Genomic DNA, 22261 nt, shown 5'->3' with positions numbered 1-22261 from the left:
CCACTGCACTCCAGTCTGGGTGACAGAGTGAGACTCCAACTCAAAAAAAAAAAAAACCTTGGGCTCAGGCGATCCTCTCGCCTCCACCTCCCAAAGTGTTGGGATTACAGGCATGAACCACTGCCTCTGGCTTTTGGTGTTTTAGGGTCTTGCTCTGTCACTCAGGCTGGATTGCACTGGCACGATCATAGCTTGTTGCACCCTCAATCTCCTGGGCTCAAGTGACCCTTCCATCTTAGCCTCCCAAGTTGTTGGGACTATAGGCATGTGTGACAATGTCGAGCTAATTTTTTTTTAAAAAATTTTTTGTAGAGATGGGGTCTTCCTATGTTGCCCAGGTCTTGAATTCCTGGCCTCATGCGATCCTCGTGGCTTCGTTTGCCAAGGCATGAGCCACCTTGCCTGGCCTAATGATGTATTTTGAGTCAATTTTTGTATGTGGTTTAAGGTATAGCTCAGGTTCTTTTTTTCCCTTCCACACAGAAAGATGTCTAATTGTGCCAGCCCAATTTCTTGGGGCTTTGTCCTATCCCTTCCCCACTGAGTCTTCTTTGTTAAAAATAAATTGATTATATAACTGTCAGTTTAATTCTGGAACTCTACATTCTATTATACCGACCTATATGTTTACCCTTTCTCAATTAATTGGTACTATAAACTGAATGACTTTATTTGGTGACTGTATTGTGATCAGTGTGTTTCTTCATTGACTGGGGTTTGATAGTAGTCAGCATCCTGTAAATCGAAAATGGCTTTAAGAATGAATAGAGGCCGGGCTCAGTGGCTCAGCCTGTAATCCCAGCACTTTGGGAGGCCAAGGTGAGTGGATTGCCTGAGCCCGCGGGTTCAAGACCCGCCTGGGCAACTTGACGAGACCTCATCTCTACAACAAATCAAAAAATTAGCCGGGCGTGGTAGCGCGCTCCTGTAGTTCCAACTACTTGAAGCTGAGACGGAAGGATCGCCGGAGCCCAGCAGGTCGAGACTGTGGTGGCCGGGAGCGGCCACTGCACTCCAGTCTGGGTGACAGAGTGAGACTCCAACTCAAAAAAAAAAAAAAAGAAATCAATTCTAGTAAAAGTCCTACCATAAATGATCTTGTCAGGGCTCAGACTACAATACCTCAAAATATGGCACTTCGGCATACTAAATATTTTAAAAGCTGAAGGAAACTGAGAAAAGCTTAAAAGCAAAAAGGTTTCTCTGACCACTTCTCTTGAAAATCCTCAAGTCCTCAAGTGACAGGTGTCCTATCCTGTCCTTAGGGGGAAGGAATCTTACACAGAGAGGCCAAGAAGAGTCTGACAAAGAGGCCATGCTAAGTTACCCCTAGTTTTTTACTATAGGATCGTATCTTTTTTTGTCCAATCATACAACTATCCTTTACTCATCAAATCTAAGTATAAAAAATACACAGTTTTTCCTGGGTCTTTGGTCTTCATTTCATTTTTTTTTTTTTTTGAGTTGGAGTCTCACTCTGCTGCCATGAACCTTGCAATGGGTGAGGAAAAAAAATATTACTTTTTCTCTGCTACAACCTAAAGTTACATAACCCCACAGATCTTGAGGAAAACAATTACTAACAACAGACTGTTGAAGGTCAAGTGTGTAAACAGGAAAATGCCTTGAGTGAGCTACACAAACAGATTTTTTTTCTGATTTTTCATTTAGGAGACTAATTTAGTAGACTCACATAAACCAGGTTCCATCCTTTTTTCCACATCTGATACTGAAACATGAACCTAGGAATTTAACAATAACAAACAGTCCATCAAATCTATACAGATTTGATTTTAATTTGCATTCCTGATCAGTCACTTGAGAAGTAAAGCAACTGCAGACAGAATTTCCCCTTATTGTTCCCTGGGAGTTTAGGCATTTTCATAATCAGTTTCATGCAAATATTTTGCCCTTTTCTCCCTCAATCTATAGGATAATTATCTAAATGCTAAGCAAAGATCATCTTGGCCAGGCTCGGTGGCTCAGCCTGTAATTCCAGCACTATGGGCTAGAGGCCGAGGTGAGTGGATTGCCTGATCCTGCGGGTTCGAGACCCGTCTGGGCAACTTGGCGAGACCTCATCTCTACAATAAATCAAAATTTAGCCGGGTGTGGTAGCGCATGCCTGTAGTTCCAGCTACTTGGAAGGCTGAGACGGAAGGATCGCTGGAGCCCAGCAGGAGCCCGCTCCTGGCCACTGCACTCCAGTCTGGGCAACAGAGTGAGACTCCAACTCAAATAAAAAAGATCATCTTAAGAGCTAGAGCACAGTAGTGAAAAAGAGGGGAGGATAGGGAGTGTCTATGGGTAGTTTCAGGAAATAACTAATAATAAATGATAAGTAATTTAAGAATCCGGTTGTCCTCTCTCCAATTTTTTTTTAAAAATAGAGACAAGTTCTCACTATGTTAACCAGGCTGTTCTGAAACTCCTAACCTCAAGCAATCCTCCTCCCAAAATGCTAGGATTACAGGTGTGAGCCACTATGCCCAGCCCTCTCTCCTATTTCATCTTTCAAAAGAAATGACGACAATAGTACCCTTAGTCAATTCCAATTAAATATGAGTAATGTCACTCTCACTGCCTATGATCAAACTGAGTGGGAAATTCTGATGTACTTCATGGTAAATGGAAAGACCCAGTTACCACACCTGGTTTGGTCACACACTCCTTCCATTGTGACTAGTTACTTTCCATACTTTTTTTTTTCATTTTATTTCACAGCTTTTAAAATCCTAATTTAATATTTAAACTGCACAAAATAATTCAAATCATCACAAAAAACTTTTCAGTTAAATGGTTCTTCCTCAGGCTGAGCTCAGTGGCTCAGCCTGTAAACCCAGCACTTTAGGAGGCCGAGGCGAGAGGATTGCCTGAGCTTGTGGGTTCAAGACCAGCCCGAGCAACTTGGCAAGACCTCATCTCTACAATAAATAAAAAATTAGCCGGGCATGGTAGTGCGCACTTGTAGTTCCAGCTGCTTGGAAGGCTGAGGCAGAAGGATCACCAGAGCCTTTTTTTGCTATGAGGCGTAATCTATCAAAAGTTTCACCCAGAAACTTTTATTAAAAACAAATTAATAATTATGATAAACATAATACCCTTAGCAACTATATGACAGTATTTTGGAAACAGTATTTAAAATGAAAGTAACAAGCTGGGCCCAGTGGCTCACACCTGTAATCCCAGCACTTTGGGAGGCAGAGGCGAGAAGATTGCCTGAACTCAGGGGTTCGAGACCAGCCTGAGCAACACAGTGAGACCTTATCTCTACAATAAATCAAAAAATCAGCCAGGCATTGTGGCGCCTACCTGTGGTTCCAGCTATTTGGAAGACTGAGGCGGAAGGATCACCTGAATCCAGCAAGTCGAAGCTACAGTGGCCATGAGTGTGCCACTGTACTCAAGCCTGGGAGACAGAATGAGACTCCGACTCAAAAAGTAAACAAAAAAATGAAAGTAACAATTAAATTCCAAGTGCCCTTTAAGGTAAATACATATAAAACACCACTAATGTACTTTTCATAGTGGCTTGGTATTATAATTAGTTTTGCTTTTTGTTTTGTTTTGGGGTCTCACTATGTCACCCAGACTGGAGTACAGTGGCAAAAGCACTGCTCGCCATAGCCCTGACCTCCTGGGTTCAGGCGATCCTTCTCTCTTAACCTTCTGAATACCTGGGAATATAGACACTCACCATCATGGCTAGCTAATTTTTTGATTTTTTTGTAGGGATAGGATCTCACTGTGTTGCCCAGACTGGTCTCAAACTTGCTGGGCTCAAGCAATCCTTTCACCTTGGCTTCCCAAAGTACTGAGAATATAGGCATGAGCCACCACACCCCATCCAGAATGACTTTAATAATACTACTTGAGTTAATGTAGATAAGGATAGGGACCTTAGTTTCTAAAAACATGGTGGACAAAAAATCCTAAAAAATCTCTTAAAAGATTTTTTTTTTTTTTTTAAGTTTAGGTCTCACTCTGCCCAGGCTGGAATGCAATGGCATGATCATGACAATCATGGCTCATGGTAGCCTCCACCTATTGGTCTCAGGCAATCCTTCCACCTCAGCATTCCAAGTAGCCAGGACTACAGGAGTATGCCGCCACTCCCAACTAATTTATTTTTTGTAGAACTGAGATTTCGCTATGTTGTCCAGGCTGGTCTCAAACTTCTGGATGTAAGCAATCTGCCTGCCTTGGCCTCCCAAAGTGCTGGGATTACAGGTGTGAGCCACAGCACCTTAAAAGCCATTTTAAAATGTTGAGCTGTGTGCAATGGCTCATGCCTGCAATTCTAGCACATTGGGAAGTTGAGGCAGGAGGACTGCTTGAACCCAGGAGTCTGAAGCTGCAGGGAACTATGAGCATGCCATTATACTCCAGGCTGGAAGACAAAGTGAGACACAGACTCAAAAGAAAAGTTAATTGAATAAATACATAATTCAAATTCTATAGATTCACATCCTTTTAAATAAAGGCTAAGCTCACACAAAATCAAGGGGGCCAAGAATAAAGAGGGAGTTGAAAAATCAGTGAATTTTATTGATCACATAAGACAGAAGACGATGCCTGAGGCCCACATAAGCCAGAGAGGAAATGGAGATTCGTGTGTGAAGCTGCAAACTTCAGAGAGCTTTCTCCTCCCCAAATAAACAAGTCAAAAATCTACTTACGAGAAAAGCCCACCTGAGTACCGAATGAGGGTCTCCAGGGTTCCCTGGGACCAGAGGTGGGTCTTCTGATATTGCCTAATGCTCTTCTGGTCTTGAGTGTCTCCATTCACGTTGGATTAACTAGAAAGATTCCTGAAATCATGGATCACCCACATGTGCTCTGAGGTATGCTTCGATTTTTTTTTTTGGTGGAAGCCCTGCAACTTCCCTAAAACTTGAATGTATTATAGAACAGACCTAAGGCCAATGGGAGCAAAGTCCACACAGAACTATGCTTCATAGTGTTCTGGGGAAAACCTTCTAACTCGTTGGCTACACCATTCAGTATGGCTGCACAGCTCGTTGTGCTTTTGTATATATTAGTGGTACATCATGTGTTCTGGATCATCGACGGAGCCTACAACTCAAAATTAGATATTGCCTTTGCAGAAAATCTCAGTAGATATTTTTATGGTATTCAAAGAGGTAACATTGTGATTGCAAAAAGCCCAAGTGATCCAAAATCAAATATTTGTAAAAGAGTAGTTGGCTTGGAAGGAGACAGAATCCTCACTGATCGGCCATCAGATTTCTTTAAAAGTCATCGCTATGTGCCAACTGGTCATGTTTGGTTAGAAGGTGATAATTGGCAGAATTCCACAGATTCCAGGTACTATGGAGCTATTCCATATGAACTGACAAGAGGACAAATCTTCTTTAAGATTCGGCCTCTCAGTGATTTTGGATTTTTATGTGACAGCCCTAATGGCCAAAGATTTTCTGATGATTAATAAGCATTTGTTCTTTTGACTTGATTATTGTCTCCTATTAAACTTATTACTACCACTGAAACCATGTACTTAACAATAAACTATTTGCTATTAAAAAAAAAATCTACTTATACCATAGAGAAGGTAACAAAGAGATCACATGAGATTTCAATCCAAAATGATAAAACACAGGGAAAAAGCTACCATGAATGAGATAAGCAAAAATAACAGAATCTAGACCTTCAACAACTTCACAAAGGGAGTCGTCAGATACAGAATGAAGAATATATTATTTTAAATGACCAGACATATTTGGAAAGTCAAACAGAATTTCTAGAAATGAAAATATAATCACTAAATTTAAGTCTCTAATCTCAAAAAAAGTGCTAAAAATACCCACATTAAAGTTTATGCAAAAAAGATTCTTAATGTTTTTATGTTTGATGAAACTTATGTTAGTAGTTAAAACTCCTTTTGAGTTCATAGAATAAGTTGTTAGAAAAAAAACAGCACAACAAACAGCAAAAATTAAAGCATAAAGAATTACGAAGTCCGGGTGTGATGGCTCAAGCCTGTAATCTCAGCATTTTGGGAGGCTGAGGCAAGAGGATTGCCCAAGCTCAGGAGTTTGAGACCAGCCTAGGCAACTTGGTGAGACCTCATCTCTACAATAAATAAAAAAATCAGCCAGGCGTGATGGCACACGCCTGGACCTCCAGCTACTTGGAAGGCTGAGGCGGAAGGATCGCCCGAGCCCAGCAGGCAGAGGCTGTGGTGGCTGTGAGCATGCCACTGCACTGCAGCCTGGGTGACAGAGTGAGACTCCAACTCAAAAAAAAGAATTATGTACATGTGAAATTTGTCAGGTTCTAAAACATTTCAGTATGTAGAATTTTTTTTCTCATAAATACATGCCACCAAACAAAAAAAAGACTGAAAGGAGGTCTATGCAAGTGCATACTTGCTAATGAAAAAACAACTCAAAGTGCAGATCTCAATTAGAGTAAATTTATTATCCAGGGATGGTCCAGGTGTGATGTATTTAATAGTTTCGTCATTACTCAACAACAGCTGGTTAAACAGGTGCGCCTTTGTGGCTTGTTGCTCTGTGCCTTGAAAACTGAGTACAGTTGGTGGGCAATGCATTATTTTACTACGGGGTGATGATGAGACACAATATTACAAGTAGCAGATGTGTTATTAGCAGCACCCCGCCAGAACAATGTCTGAAGATCTTAACAAATCTCATAAATTCACAGGCTCCATAGGACCAAAAAAATCTAAAAACAAACTGCCATACACTTTCTGCTAACCTTTGATGAGAATCAAGTAATGTAGTTCTAAAAACTGAGTTAATTATACAGAGATACATTTTATTGATATTAGTAGTGTCCAAATGTGTGTGTATATATACCTTTTGGAAAAGTAAGTCTGTAAGCACTTAGCACACTGTAGTACTGTAGTACTTTTTTGCCTTAAAAAGTAGTCTCTATTTTCCATTAAGTATTGTTTTTCATTTTTTATTGAGCTTTTTTTCCTATTTTCATAATTCAAATTCAACATAAGTTGCATCTAACATTAACATAAAACTACTTCCCATAAAGCAATTTCTAGATGGTCTAGGCAAAGTCATATGAAGATAATGATAAAACTTAAAATATAAATGAACAGAGACATTTATTTCCAAAGTTTTTAAAGAAAATAAAAAGTAAATTTACCTTGAGATCACAGGAAAACATTTGGTTAATGCAAGAGCTGAGACTACAGTTTAGGTCTCTTGAAACTTACACTCAGCTTTCCTCATATCATGTTGCCTTTTTATTTCCAATTTTTAATAGCAGATATAGAATATCAATGATATGTATGATCCTGGTGTCTAGAAAAGGCATTGTTTGAAGTCATCTTTCCTCATTCTCTTCTCCAAAAAAGAGTTTTAGGTAGCTTTTGTTTGGTTGTTTAAAAACAAAAGAAAATGCTCAATTCTCACTAATGGTGGAGTGTGTGTGTGTGTGTGTGTGTCTATATATATATATATATATATATTTTTTTTTTTTTTTTTTTTTTTTTTTGAGTTGGGGTCGCACTCTGTCACCCAGACTGCAGTGCAGTGGCACGCTCCCAGCCACCGCAGCCTCGACCTGCTGGGCTCTGGCGATCCTTTCGCCTCAGCCTTTCCAAGTAGCTGGAACTACAGGCGCGCACTACCACACCCGGCTAATTTTTGATTTATTGTAGAGATGAGGTCTCGCCAAGTTGCCCGAGTGAGTCTTGAACCCGTGGGCTCAGGCAATCCACTCACCTCGGCCTCCCAAAGTGCTGGGATTACAGGCTGAGCCACTGAGCCAGGGTAGCTATATTTAACCTACCATCCCACAAATGAGAATTATAAAAACTGGACAAAACAAGAGCAGAAACTATTTGAAGACACTGAAAAACAGCAGATGCAAATTACTGGAAGTCAAACCTAGTAATAGCACTAGCTGAGAGAGTTAACTGACCCCTTTTTAAAATTTTTTAACCAGTTTTTTGTCAAGGGCAGGCTTCAGTTAGTGCTGGGTTGGCAAAACCTGGGCAGCAACCCGCAGTTGTACTGGCTTGAGGAACCCAAAGCATGGCGTTTCAGGTACTATATCAGCCAGAAATTGAAGAAAAATTCTTTAAAGAAAAACAGCCTCAAAGGCTGGATGTAATGGCTCAATGTCTGTAATGCCAGCACTTCCGGGAGTTGAGGCAGGAAGATGGTTTGAGGCTCGGAGTTCAAGATCAGCTTGGGCAATATAGTGAGATCCATCTCTACAAAAATAAAAATTAGAGTGGTGGTATGCATTTGTAGTCCTACCTACATTGAAGGCTGAAGTGGAAAGATCGCTTGAGCCCAGGATTTCAAGACTACAGTGAGCTAGGAGAATGCCACTGCCCTCCAGCCTGGGTGACAAAGCAAGAACCTGCCTTTTAAAAAAAGAAAAAAAAAGGCAACCCCTTCAGGTCCCCATATAAACTCTACAGAGATTTCTGGCTGACAAGTAAACTCCACATGCTTGGAAACAGATTCCAAGAAGTCCAGATAAAGCTAAACTATCTAAAATTTTTGCAGGTACTCACTGCAGGGGAGAGAGTTTGATGTTGGACTCAACCAAGTTAGCTGCCTGCAGACAAACAAAAACAATATTCCTCAGAGGATCATAACAGAATCTATATCTACAATGCATCATTACCAATGTCCAGTCCAGTTTTGTGTCCAAAACACAACTATGAGACATATGAAGAAACAGGAAAATGTGACACACACTCAAAAAGACAATGATTGGAGACCAAACTTGAAATTACCTAGGTGCTGGAATAATTAGCAGATAAAGCTACAATAATCATGCTTAAAGATGTAAGGAAAAAAGATTTTGAAATAAATGCACAGACAGGAAATCACAACAGACACATAAAAACTATAAAACAACCAAATCAAAGCCAAGCATGGTAGCGCACACCTGTAGTCCCAGCTAACTGGGAAGCTGAAGTAGAAGGATCACTTGAGCCCAGGCATTTGAGGTTACAGTGAGCTATGATCACACGCCACTGCATTCCAGCCTGGGCGACAGAGTGAGACACATTGTCTCAAAAAAATAAATAAAATAGTGCTGGGTGCAGTGGCTCACACCTGTAATCCCAGCACTTTGGGAGAGGCAGAGGCGAGAGGACTGACTGAGCTCAGGGGTTTAAGACAAGCCTGAGCAACATGGCGAGACCACGTCTCTACATTAGCCAGGTGTGGTGGCGCATGCCTGTGGTTCCAGCTACTTGGGAAGCTGAAGCAGGATTGCCTGGGCTCAGCAGGTTGAGGCTGCAGTGGCTGTGAGTGTGCCACTGTACTCCAGCCTGGGCTACAGAGTTAGACACCGACTCTAATAAATAAAATATAAAAATTAAAATAAAAAATCATGAAATAATACAATTAAGATTTCAGCACTTCATGCAAATTTTTTCTTAGAAGTCATAAATCTAGTTAATAAAATGCATGTAGAAGAGTTTACAGAAGTGTCCTGATGCTTGCAACTTAACTTTTGAAATATATTTGTAAAAAAAAAGGATCAACCGGGCTCGGTGGCTCAGCCTGTTATCCCAGCACTTTGGGAGGCTGAGGCGAGTGGATTGCCTGAGCCCGCGGGTCGAGACCTGCCCAGGAAACTTGGCAAGACCTCGTCTCTAAATTAAAAAATAAAAAATTAGCTGGGCATGGTAGCACATGACTGTAGTTCCGGCTACTTGGAAGGCTGAGGCGGAAGGATCTCTGGAGCCCAGCAGGGTGAGGCTGCAGTGGCTGGGAACGTGCCACTGCACTCCAGTCTGGGCGACAGAGTGAGACTCCAACTCAAAAAAAATAAAAAGGATGGATGGATGAAGAGATAGTGGTAAGGCAAAAATAGCAAAATGTTAAGTATTGTAGAATATATATGGTGAGTATACAAGTGTTGCAGGGTAATTCTTTCAACTTTTCTGTATGTTTGAAAATTTTCATAATAAAACAGTGAGGAAATTACTTCTTTAAAAAAAATCAAGACAGGCTTCCAGGAAGAGACATTTGAAAACTGGTTTGTAGACCTAATAGGCTTGCATTCTTCTACTCAATTCATGATACATAGAATTATATTTCTTAGTATTTTGCTAACATGCCCACTGTGTTGTATTTATTTTAGATTTATAATGTATTTCCTTTCATTTTTTAAGTATAACTCTACATTTTCTTGAGAAAGTTACTTAAATTGTTTTGAATTTAGTATACAAGTTATGTTTAAAGTACTTTGAGATATTTGAAAAGTACTCCATAAGAAATGTACCTTTTAGCTTGCCCTGTAATTATTTCTAAAACATCCGCAGTTGAATAAAGGACACCAAATTCTTAGTTTTCCAGGCCTTTTTTCCTTTTTATTTGTACAACTGTATTGGGTACACATACAATTTTGTTACATAAAGTGCGCAGTGGTTAAGTCAGAGCTTTCAGGGTATCTGTCACTGGAATAATGTATATTGTACCCATTACGCAATTTTTCACCCTCCTCTCCTCTTCCACTTCCTCACCCTTCTGAGTCTCCATTATCTATCATTCCACAATCTACATCCATGGGAATATATTTTTTAAGAACACAATTATACGTGAGAACATGTAGTATTTGTCTTTCTAAGTCTGGTTTGTTTCACTTAAGATAATAACCTCCAGTTTCAACTATGTTGCTGAAAAAGACATGATTTAATTCTTTATGGCTGAATAGTATTCCACTGTGTATATCTGCCACATTTTCTTTATCCATTTATCTGTTGACGGACACTTAGGTTGATACCATATCTTTGCTATTATTAACAGTGCTTCAATAAACATACATATGCAAGTTATTTTATATATATATATATATTGATTTTTTTCCCTTTGGGTAGATACCCAGTGGTAGAATTGCTGGGTCAAAAGGTAGTTCTACTTGTATTCTTTGAGTAATCTCCATATTGTTGTTTATAGAGGCTGTACTTATCTACCAATGGCTATAAAAGTTCCCTTTTCTTGCCAGGCGCAGTGGCTCAGCCTGCAATCCTAGCACTTTGGGAGGCTGAGGCGAGTGGACTGCCTGAGCTCAGGGGTTCAAGACCAGTCTGAACAACTTGGCGAGACCTCGTCTCTACAGTAAATAAAAAAATTAGCCGGACGTGGTGCCGCACACCTGTGGTTCCAGCTACTTGGAAGGGTGACACAGCAGGATCGCTTGAGTCCAGCAGGTCAAGGTTGCTGTGGCTGTGAGCATGCCATGGCACCCTAGCCTAGACAGCAGAGTGAGAATCCAACTCAAAAAAAAGAAAATTTTGTCTTTGTAATAATAGCCATTCTATTGGGGCTAGATGATATCTCATTGTGGTCCCAACTTGCATTTCTCTGATAATTTATGATGATGTGCATTTTTTCATATACCCCTTGGTCATTTATATGTCTTCTGTTTGAAAAATATCTATTCATGTCTTTTTCTCTTTTTTTTTTGAGTTGGAGTCTCACTCCATCACCCAGGCTGGAGTGCAGTGGCACACTCATGGTCATCCCAGCGTCAACCTGCTGGGCTCTGGGGCTCAGGCAATCCTCTTACCTTGGCCTCCCAAAGTGTCCTTGTACATTCTTAATATTAGTCCCCTGTCAGATGAATAATTTGCAAATATTTTCTCCCATTCAATGAGTTATCTCTTTATTGTGCTAAATATTTCTTTTTCTGGGCAGAAGATTTTTTTAGTTTAATTAAATCTCATTTGTCTATTTTTGTTTCCAGGCTTCATTTTAAATTGACAAAAATGAAACATTCAATCATACGTAAATACTCTACATAAACTAACTATTAATACTTCACATGTAAAAAGCCCTCCTTCTTTGGAGTAGCAGGTGTACTATCAATGTGATATCCATGGACATATCCACTGATCTTTGGAATTCGGTCCAGATGTCCCACTGGACTGCATTATGGCAGTCCACCCTTTTTCAGTCATCCTGACATCCCTCTGTTGAAGTCAGTTGATTCCACGGAACTCAGCTTATTTGGACACCTCAGAAGAAGGAATTGGCTCTCCCTATTTTTTTCTCACAGTAGGTTCAGATAATCAGTCTAAAATATGCATGTAGATCATGACAAGTTGAGAATTGATATTGTTTCTCTCATCTACTAGGAAAGAGAAGGAGAAGTATCACCTCCTTCCTTCCTCCCTCCCTCCCTTCCTGACATAGTAACACTCTGTGGCCCAAGTTGGAGTGCAGTGGCACAATCCCAGCTCACTGCAGTCTCAACCTCCTGGACTCAGATGACCCTACCACCTCAGCATTCCCTGTAGCTTGGACTATAGGTGTGTACTGCCACACCTAGATAATTATTTTGAAAATTTTTTGTAAAAACGAAGCCTCACAATGGTGCACAGGCTGGTCTCAGACTGCTGGCCTCAAGTAGTACTCCCCACCTCAGCCTCCCAAAGTGCTGGGATTATAGGTATGAGCCACTGCTCCCAGCCCATTATTCATTGTACCAAATCCTATTAATAAAAATTTGACACTAAAAAACAAATAACGACAAGTAATTCCAAAAATACAGGGACAAATTATTTCCCATTAGCTGGTCTTACTCTTCATTTCTTTTTCAGGGTTCCCAATTTTTTGGAGTTCTAAATTCTGTTTCTATGGATGGTATCTTGCTTTAAATGCCCTACATTACTGGGGAAACTTTTTTTTTTATTCTGTCATGTTTCCTCTGTAAGTGCTCCCATGCTCATCTTCCTCTTATTATTCTGTGACTCACATTTTAATACTCTGATGCGCTCAGGAGATGAGGTGGGCATCCTTGACTTTCTAAGGGGATGGTCTAGATCATCAAAATTTTAGAGTATTATTGAGAATGATACTTTTTAATTAGGCTAGGTTTTTTTTGAGTCGGAGTCTCACTCTGTCACCTAGACTGGAGTGCAGTGGCCGCCCCCGGCCACCGCAGTCTCAACCTACTGGGCTCTGGCTATCCTTCCGCCTCAGCCTTCCAAGTAGCTGGAACTACAGGCGTGCGCTACCACACCCGGCTAATTTTTTGATTTTATTGTAGAGATGAGGTCTCACCAAGTTGCCCAAGCGGATCTCGAACCCGCAGGCTCAGGAAATCTACTCACCTCAGCCTCCCAAAGTGCTGGGATTACAGACTGAGCCACTGAGCCCGGTTTTAGCCTAGGTTTTATGCCCAGGAGTCTTTGAAGACTGGAAGAATCTTCCATAAACCACTAGTCAGCTGTCCCTTTGGCCCAAATGATAAAGAAACTGCAGTGATTCGTGAGAAAATAAACTCTGAGGTGGTATATGGAAATTCCAAAGGAAAGGAGAGATTACGTGATTACGCTAACACATAGCTTATGTCAGTTCTATTTTTCCCCTCATCTTAGCCTAGCCTCAGTAAAGACCTTATCAATAACATCCTAAAGCTCCTATGCTAAAATTGAAACAAAATTATATTAAAATTTATTCTGTGCAATGACAGTGAATGAAACAGTAAATACGGTGAGTGTGACAGGCTGCCATTTTTTCCTCAAAATCAATCTTCTTCTGCAGTAATTAATTGGATATGTAAGTACCCAGAATAAAACCATGTCCCTCCTGCCCCTGCAGATAGATATTGTAGTGGGAAGACAGAGAGATCGTGACACCGAGACTATTATAGGAAGTGGCACTTTATTACACCAGCCAGCCCAGCGGGCTCAACAGGGCTAAAGCTTTCAGGTCGGCCCCATAGAACAGAAGAAGAGGGGTCTTATAGCCTTGTTTAGGTAAGGGAGGGGGTCGTGTTGAGCGATTACACATTCTCTTTGGAATCTTACAAGGCTGTACTCAGCAAAATCAGATTTTTCAAAGAACAAATGGTCTCCAGGAAATGCAAGGCAGCAGGGTCTGCAAGCAGAGTTGTAAATCGTCAACTTCAAAAGAGGGGTTTTGGATAAGTCTGTGATTTAGTTGCTCTTTTGCATTTCCACGAGAGCCATCAGTCTCTGACCATTTGGCCTTTTCAAACAAAACCGGTCTGGTGAGTCTTTACAGCTTGATGCTTGGTTTTCAAAAGGAAATTAATTTAACTGCTACCAACCCCCTTCCTGCCACATCAATATGACCATGTGACTAGGTTCTATTGAATGGGTTGTGGTAGTTTAAACAAAAAAATCTTCCTTCAAGGACAGTAGGTATGAACCTTTTGCCCCTTTCTTTGACCCTTCCTGCACCCTGTTACCTGAGACGTGGATATAATGGTCTCTTGGGCCAAGAGAATAAAAATCACACCCAAGGGACAATGGAGTAATCTGGAACAGAGCTTATCTCCATACATTTACATAAAAAAGAAGTAAACTTTTATCTTTTTAAAGCTTTTGCTAATTTGGCTCTCTATTATTTGCAGATGAACTTAATCCCAACTGACAACAATAGCTAAAGAGAAACCGATGGTTAAGAGTCTCCTTTGGAGAAAGCTGTAGAGTCATCCCTTTGAAGAAGACTGAAAGAGTGATACATTCTCTGAGAAAGAAGAAATGGAACTTTTTATTACTATTTCTCCAATATAATGTGGTAGGTCTGAAGGGCTGTTTGTATAAAGAGTGAACTCAGTTTAGTAAATGAGCTAAGTATTTGGCATATTCACAGAATGCTAATAGTTGCTATGACGCTTAATCACACTGATAACTTGACAGAGTACATGATCCTACTAAACCATTAAATGCTTTACTGAACATATGGCTTTTAAAACCTTTGGACTATTTACAGCAGGAGGCCACAAACCAGTACCTGTTAGGAACCGGGCTGTATGACCAAAGTTTCATCTGTATTTATATCAGCTCCCCATTGCTCACACTACTGCCTGAGCTCCGCCTCCTGTCAGATCAGCAGGCGAGTTAGATTCTCATAGGAGCAAGAACCCTACTGTGAACTGTGCACACAAGGGATCTAGGTTGTGTGATCCTTATGAAAATCTGACGCCAGGCTGGGCACAATGGCTCAAGCCTGTAATCCCAACACTGTGGGAGGCTGAGGTTAGGGGACTGCCTGAGCCCATGGGTATAAGAACAGCCTGGGCAGCCTGGCAAGACCTCATCTCAACCAAAAAAAAAAAAAATTAGCCTGGTGTGGTAGCACAGGCCTATAGTTCTGGCTACTTGGAAGGCTGAAGTGGAAGATCAGTGGAGTCCAGCAGGTCAGTGAGTGCTAGGGTGGCTGTGAGCATGCCACTTGACTCCAGCCTGGGCGATGGAGTGAGACTCCAACTCAAAAAAAAAAGTAAAGAAAAGAAAAGTCTGATGCCTGATGATATGAGGTAGAGTTGAAGCAGTGATGCTATACAATTCATTATATATTACAAGGTAATAATAATAGAAATAAAATGTACAATAAATTTAATGTGCTTGAATCATCCCAAAACCATCCCCGAACATCACCCGTGGAAAAACCATCTTCCAGAAAACCGGTCCCTGATGCCAAAAAGGTTGGGGACCACTGATTTATAGTTTAGCTTTCAATCAATTTCAGGAGACCAAATGGAACCAATTATGATATAAGTATAGGAGACTTAAAAATCCATTACTAAAAGAGGCAGACCTAAGAAAATCTATAAAACAAATACTCAATGACCTAACAGGGCTAACTAACCAATGAGATACACTATGTAAGCAATTTCTGCAATAGTTTAAAGAAATTATCAAGAGGCTTGAAAGGTTAAAGTATCATACAAAACAAAGAACAAAGATGAGCAGAAGAAAGTTTGTTCCAAGCCACTGACTTTCTACATTGATAATTAAATGAACATATGAAAAAAGTTAAAGTTTTCAGTACAACAATAAAATTTCTAACAACTCCAATAAAACAAATCTATAATTTTTTTAAAATGATGCTTTCTACAAATTATGATTTGAGATTATAAAACCATATACAGTTTACTGAAACCTTAGTTATTCCAGATGGCTTGGAAGTTAAATGAACTTTTAAAATACTTTCAAAACTCCAGAGAGTAAGCTAGTTACTTGTCAATCTAGAAGCCTATCATGAGATAAACTGAACCTGTCTAAGGTGAGCAGGCTATACGAGAAATAAGCTGCATTAAAGTATGGAGCAAAGGGCAATGTTCTCTAACAATCTGTAAATTTATTTACAGTCTTCTCATTAGAGGGTATTTCGGAACTAATAATATAATTAAGTGGAAAATAAGATTCATGATAACAAATGTTTAACTCACCTACAGATTTTCAGTAACTGTACATATCAAGGTACACTTGTAATTTAATCGCACACTTGTCAGCAAGTATAAGGAGGAAAAGTCATTTCATTATGGAAAAAAGTTCAATTTCAAATAACAGTGGCTTATTTCTTGACTATGTCAAGTTCCAGAATAACTGTCATACATCTTCAAGAAGAAACAAAATCAAATTTACAAGGATAGACTTTTCTCATTTTAGTTTTTCCCAATGATGAGAAATATATTTTTAACTGCCACATGACATAAGTCAGCTTAAAAATGAAATCCTTCCAGCAAGGCATGTGACTCTTGGTCCCTCTCAGCAGTAGTCTTCCTAAGTGAAAAACTGTTTCCTGAAATGAATTATTCAAAGCTGAATAACAAAACACAGTAGTAGAGAAGACAAGTGAGAAAAAAATAAAGGGGAATTTTTCTTCCTTTTCCCCCCAACAAAAGCAAATACAAAATTGTACATTGCATACACTATGTTTAACAACTTTTTTAAAAAGCCCTTAGAATAAAATAACTGAAAGAAGATACACAGAATACTAGCAACTTCATTGGGGTAGTAGACATTAGTACGAGAGATTTTCCTTCTATTCTGTTTTTCAAATTTTCTCCAACATTAGTTTTGTCATTTTTATGATTAAAAAATAAAGTTGCAATAAGTAAAAAGAAGCAGTCTTTTAAAATGCAGTCATCTTCTTTTTGGTCAGAGAATAGTAATATTTAAAGCATACTTATTTTGTGCAATGACCCAAAGCTTCACCTGCATTTGCTGCTTAGAAGCTTGATAGAAATGTAGAATCTCAGGCCTTACCTCAGAATTACTGAATCACTAGCTTACATTTTAATAAAATTCCCAGGTGCTTTATATGCATATTAAGCTAGTGAAACGCTGTTCTAGAGTATTCATTTAGAAATAAATCTATCTTTATTCCTTTCTGAGTCCTTGCTACCTATCAGTCCACAATGAACATAGTTTTTGATTTACCTGTTAGATGTATTTATGCAATTTCAGAGAATATTGAAAATAAGAAATAATGATAAGAATATATTAATCAGACCACTAAATTTTGGGTAATGTGTTTAAAAGAAAGCAGAGTTCCAAATTTAAATCCTAGCCACCATCCACTATTACATTAGTCTACATCTATTGAAATGATCAAACATAAAATATAAATTGAGTATGCCAGAGAGACTCTTTTTTTTTTTTGAGTTGGAGTCACTCTGTCGCCCAGACTGGAGTGCTGTGGCCACTCCCGGCCACCGCAGCCTCCACCTGCTGGGCTCCGGCAATCCTTCCGCCTCAGCCTTCCGAGTAGCTGGAACTACAGGCGCGTGCTACCACGCCCGGCTAATTTTTTAATTTATTGTAGAGTTGAGGTCTCGCCAAGTTGCCCAGGCAGGTCTCAAACCTGCGGACTCAGGCAATCCACTGACCTCAGCCTCCCAAAGTGCTGGGATTACAGGCTGAGCCACTGAGCCCGGCCAGAGAGACTCTTAATAAGTCTAAAACCCACCAATAAGGAAACACTACAACCAGAGGATGGCATGATACAGCAGTACTGGAATACCTGAGAAAGTTCTGCCTCTATCTTATAAAGATCTGTTCAATAACTTGACTTTTCAGTTACTTTGAAATGTCCACCTAGGGCAGGATTTCTCAACCTTGGCAATACTGACATTTTGAGCTGGATAAATTCTTTGTTGTAGGGCTGTCTAGTGCACTGTGGGAAGTTTAGCAGCATCCCTGGCTTCTACCCACTAGATGTCAGTAGCATGTCCCCAGCCGAAACAACCAAAGATGTTTCCAAATGTCCCCTGAGGGGCAAAGCCTCCTCCCAAGCCCCCAGAAGAACCCACCAATCTAGATAAAGAACAACTATCTGAAAGAAGGCCTGTCAAGATTTTCCCAAAAAGACACAGTTAAGAGTATAACTGAGATTTTTTAAATTGTACACACATTTGTGAGATTTCTTTTGAAATCTCCAGGAGAGCAAGGGCTAGGTCTGTTTTTTTCTGAGAACTGTAATCTCAGAAAATTTCTGGCCCATGAAATTTCTGGCCCATTTTGGTCTAGGCTAAAATAGGTAGCTACTATACCCTTAGCATTGGACAGTTAATCACTATACAATGTTCTCCTTGAATTAGTATGATTTCTACTACATGCTGTCATTTCTTAAATGTATTTCTCTCACCCACTTTAACTAGAAAAATATTATACTAGTTAAATCATATCAAAAATTATTAAGATCTACGATGTGACCAATAACCACTATAACCAAACCATGATCCTTGGAACATGAAATACAATAAAGAAAAACATTGCCATGGAAATTAGCGGTGCTGTCACCTCTGTCCAGATGGCTCTCCCTCTGCTTGGTTTATTGTTCAGAACTCATCTCAATTCCTCGTGCTCTAAGAAATATTCTCCCAATATTCTAGACAAGTAGTTTTTAAACTATTTATTTTAAGCCACAAACTCACTTTCAAAATCTGATGATATAAATGGCAATCACATACAATTTTTTTAAATAGAAAAAAAAAAGATCATTGTCCTTACTCCCTAACGGCAGTTAGGGTTGCTACTCCAGAGTGGGGAATGAGACAGGAGATAGCTAGAGAAAGGCTAGGCAGGCAGACAGACAGTTGGGTCCTCTGGTAACAACACAGTGAACTCCTGACAGGCCTCCCAGGCTCAGCATTGGTAAACAAGCTCCCTGTGAGCTTCTCAAGCTACAGTTTAAGTGCTCACTGCTGGGATCGAAAAGCAACCAATCAGCTCACCATTAGGCCCCTACCTCCTGGCAATTGGTTCTTAATGCTGACCAATCAGAAGAGATACAGCTCACAGCTAGTGCCAGCCAATTTGCTTGGACTTAGAGCTATATAAGCACCAGGTTTCAGCCCCAAATTGGCAACCCCTTCGGGTCCCCTCCCACTGTGGGAGCTTCTCTGTCCTCTCAATAAATCCTACTTTCTCACTTAAAAAAAAAATTGGTAGTTTAAAAAACAGAGGCCAAATAAAAATCAATAAAAGGATCAAAGTAGAAAAGTGAGATCAACAAAAAGCAAAAGCACAAGATTAATTAGGAAGAGGATGAGAAGGTTATCAGACATAATGTAAATAACTTGCCTTCAAAATGACATCTCTCCTCTAATCTAATGTTACAAAGAACACTGAACAGAATGAAGGGGTGTTAGCCACAAAATCAATTAAATCTGCAAGTTAAAATACAGTCCTAGTTAATCATAAAGAAGAAAAATAAACAAATGGACTACAATCTGCTGCCAAGATTTGCAAGGGTTTTGGAATTTAATTATTAATATATTTAACATCAACAAGAAGGAAGCCAAAAGGTAAAAACACCACTTGGAGATTAGCAGCAGGAAGGCCATAAACACACTTTACTAGATGAGGGTTATGGGAAATGTTTGGATTCCCTCTCCCCTTTCCCGCTCCTCCCACAAGGAAACAAGAATATACTAAAAATAATATAACAAATACTTCTCAATACCACAGTGAATTATAAGGACTATTATGAGAAATAACACTTATTATAAGGCAAGGTTTACAGGGTCATTCATATAATTATTATATTCTTTCTCATCTTTCAGGCTCTACCCACAGATGTACACACACACTGCTAGTTACCATGGTGAAAACCTATACATCTGTGATCCTTTTTATATACCAAACCAATGAATGCTCAAACAAAAATCACAAACTGGCATAAACAGCAAGAAAAAAATTGGTATAAAGCCTAACCAGGAACAAGTAGAAAAATGAAATACACATACCAAAAAAACAAGCACAATACATTTAAAAACAAATGGCCTAATGGTCTCATGATTATCAGAAAGCAAATGACTATTTCTCTTGTAATTTATATACTACTCTCCCCTTAGAACAGTTAACTTTCTTCAAGCTCATTATTAACATTCTTTTTCTAATCTCTACTTCGTCAAGGCAGTTAGCAAGATTTTAAAGGGAGTTATTAGTTTAGGGAACTAAAGTTATGGAGAGAATGAGTTAGGTAAGTTCTCACCCTGAATTACTAGCCTCTTATAACATCAAAATTTTCCCATGAATGCAACAAGTTCACATTTGGCACCACTATGACCAATTCTGTCGTAAACACCAGTGATTCAAAAAGGAATGAGGCCAGGCATCATGGCTCCCACCTATAATCCCAGCACATAAGGAGGCTGAGACAAGAGGATTGCTTGAGACCAAGAATTTCAAGACCAGCCTAGGCAACATAATGAGACATCACCTCTACAAAAAAAAAAAAGAAAAAAAGCAAATTAGCCAGACATAGTGGTGCACACCTATAGTCCCAGCTACTTGGGAGGCTGAAGTGGAAGGACAGCCTGAGCCCAGAAGGCCAAGACTGAAGTGAGCTGTGATTGTGCCCTGGGCAACAGAATGAGACTCAAGACTCAAAAAAAAATTTTTAATTTAAAGTTAAAAACTTAAAAAAATAAAAGGAAAAGGAGGAGCCATGGAAGACAATTTAATAGAGGGAGCTAACCTAGACAGGGAAGTCAAGAGAAATATCTCCATAATCAAGAGACATCTAAGACATGAAAGATAAAAAGGAGTTGGTTAGGCTCTTTCCCAGGATAAATACAGAAGCTTCCTCTCTTGCTATAGCTATGAAGAATGACAGTACTCTTTCAACTTTTTTTTTTCCTACATCATCTCTAATAAGGATCTCTTAAGTATCTCTAATCACCCTCTTTCTTATACTAGTTTGCCATCTTTGTTTCAAGTTCACAGTGTTTCAAATCTTAAGATGTCTTGAATTTAATAGCTTATATGAGCAAGGATCCTCCCCAAAATGAAATTTATTTATAAAAAATTATTTATTTATTCTTACACGTTTAAACCTCAGTCACCTACAAAGTACTCTCCATTTGATGTAATATACCTATCGAAATGCTTTTTCCATTGCTCAAAGCAGTTTTAAAACTTGTCAATTTTGATGCCGTTTAGTGCTTCTGCCATTTTTTGTTTCACCTCTTCCAAACTGGCAAAATATTTCCCATAGAGGATTTTTTTCATCAGGGAAAAAAAAAAGTCACTTGGGGCAAGATCAGGTGAATAGGGAGGGTGGGGCATAGGGGTCATTTGGTCAAAAACTGCTGAACACTCAGTGTCAGTGTAGGCAGGTGTACCCATAAATCACCCATCATGTGAAATGGGCAAATGCAATGAAAGGATCGCCAAAGAAAAGAAATTTCATTAAAGCTGAACACAGCCTCTCAAGAACTCTAGCTGATAGGCTGATGCCGATGGGTTCCTAGAACACTCACCTAGTGGGGGAAGCATGTACTACAAGAGGCCTGCCCACCAAACGATAATTACAAGTTTTTGGGGGTACCCCTCAAGTATATGAGCAGGCAGGAGAAAACTACAGAACATTCTATCTTCTGCTACTGTTTCCAAACATTCACTAGGGGGTGTGAGATATCCTGGCCAATTTTTTTTGTGTGTGTGTAGAGAACAGGGGTCTTGCTGTGTTGCCCAGGTTGGTCTCAAACTACTGGCCTCAAGCAATTCTCCCACCTCAGCCTCCCAAAGTGCTGGGATTACAGGCGTGAGTCACGTGCCAGGTCTGGTCAGTAGATTTATTTAGACCTAACTTCCAGAAGTAGAGTTCAAGTTAACTCAAATTAGAAGTTAGGACAGAGCAAATATGGCCATTATTTCTGTATATGTATGCTACTAAATAACAACCCCCCCAAGTTAAAAAACCCTCCCATCTTACTCATGAGACTAAAAAATGATTCCCCAACAGATTTGGTCCTAAAAAAAAAAAAAAAAAAAAAAAATATATATATATATATATATATATAACTGAAGGAAGTGCAGCTAACCAAAATATAAAGTAATGCAGTGAACTCAAATTTAGTATTTTAGAGAGATACCCGTAGACTACCTAGCCATTAGTAAATGCAGGCATTTTTTAGTGAACAGTAACTGCTATTCTTATTCAATCTCCAACTGGTCAAGATACAAACTATTCTCTTTGCCCAAAGCTATATCCAATATCACCGGCTTAGCTAGTAT

General features: G+C 39.5%; 1 protein-coding gene and 1 pseudogene across 3 annotated transcripts in view; one reads left to right on the top strand and one right to left on the bottom strand.

Annotated features, from left to right (window-relative positions):
• Window positions 1-22261, bottom strand: part of COMMD1 (copper metabolism domain containing 1) — a 164128-nt gene that overhangs the window by 46356 nt on the left and 95511 nt on the right. The gene's annotated exons all lie outside the window — the stretch shown is intronic.
• On the top strand, window positions 4951-5541 carry LOC103257064 (annotated as a pseudogene). The gene has a single exon (XR_002481794.1). The product of XR_002481794.1 is annotated as a mitochondrial inner membrane protease subunit 1 pseudogene (transcript).

This window comes from Carlito syrichta, unplaced genomic scaffold (genome assembly GCF_000164805.1).
Source record: "Carlito syrichta isolate Samal-C Ts95f unplaced genomic scaffold, Tarsius_syrichta-2.0.1 Scaffold301513, whole genome shotgun sequence".
NCBI lineage: Eukaryota > Metazoa > Chordata > Mammalia > Primates > Tarsiidae > Carlito > Carlito syrichta.
This window is presented reverse-complemented; position numbering and strand designations above follow the sequence as displayed.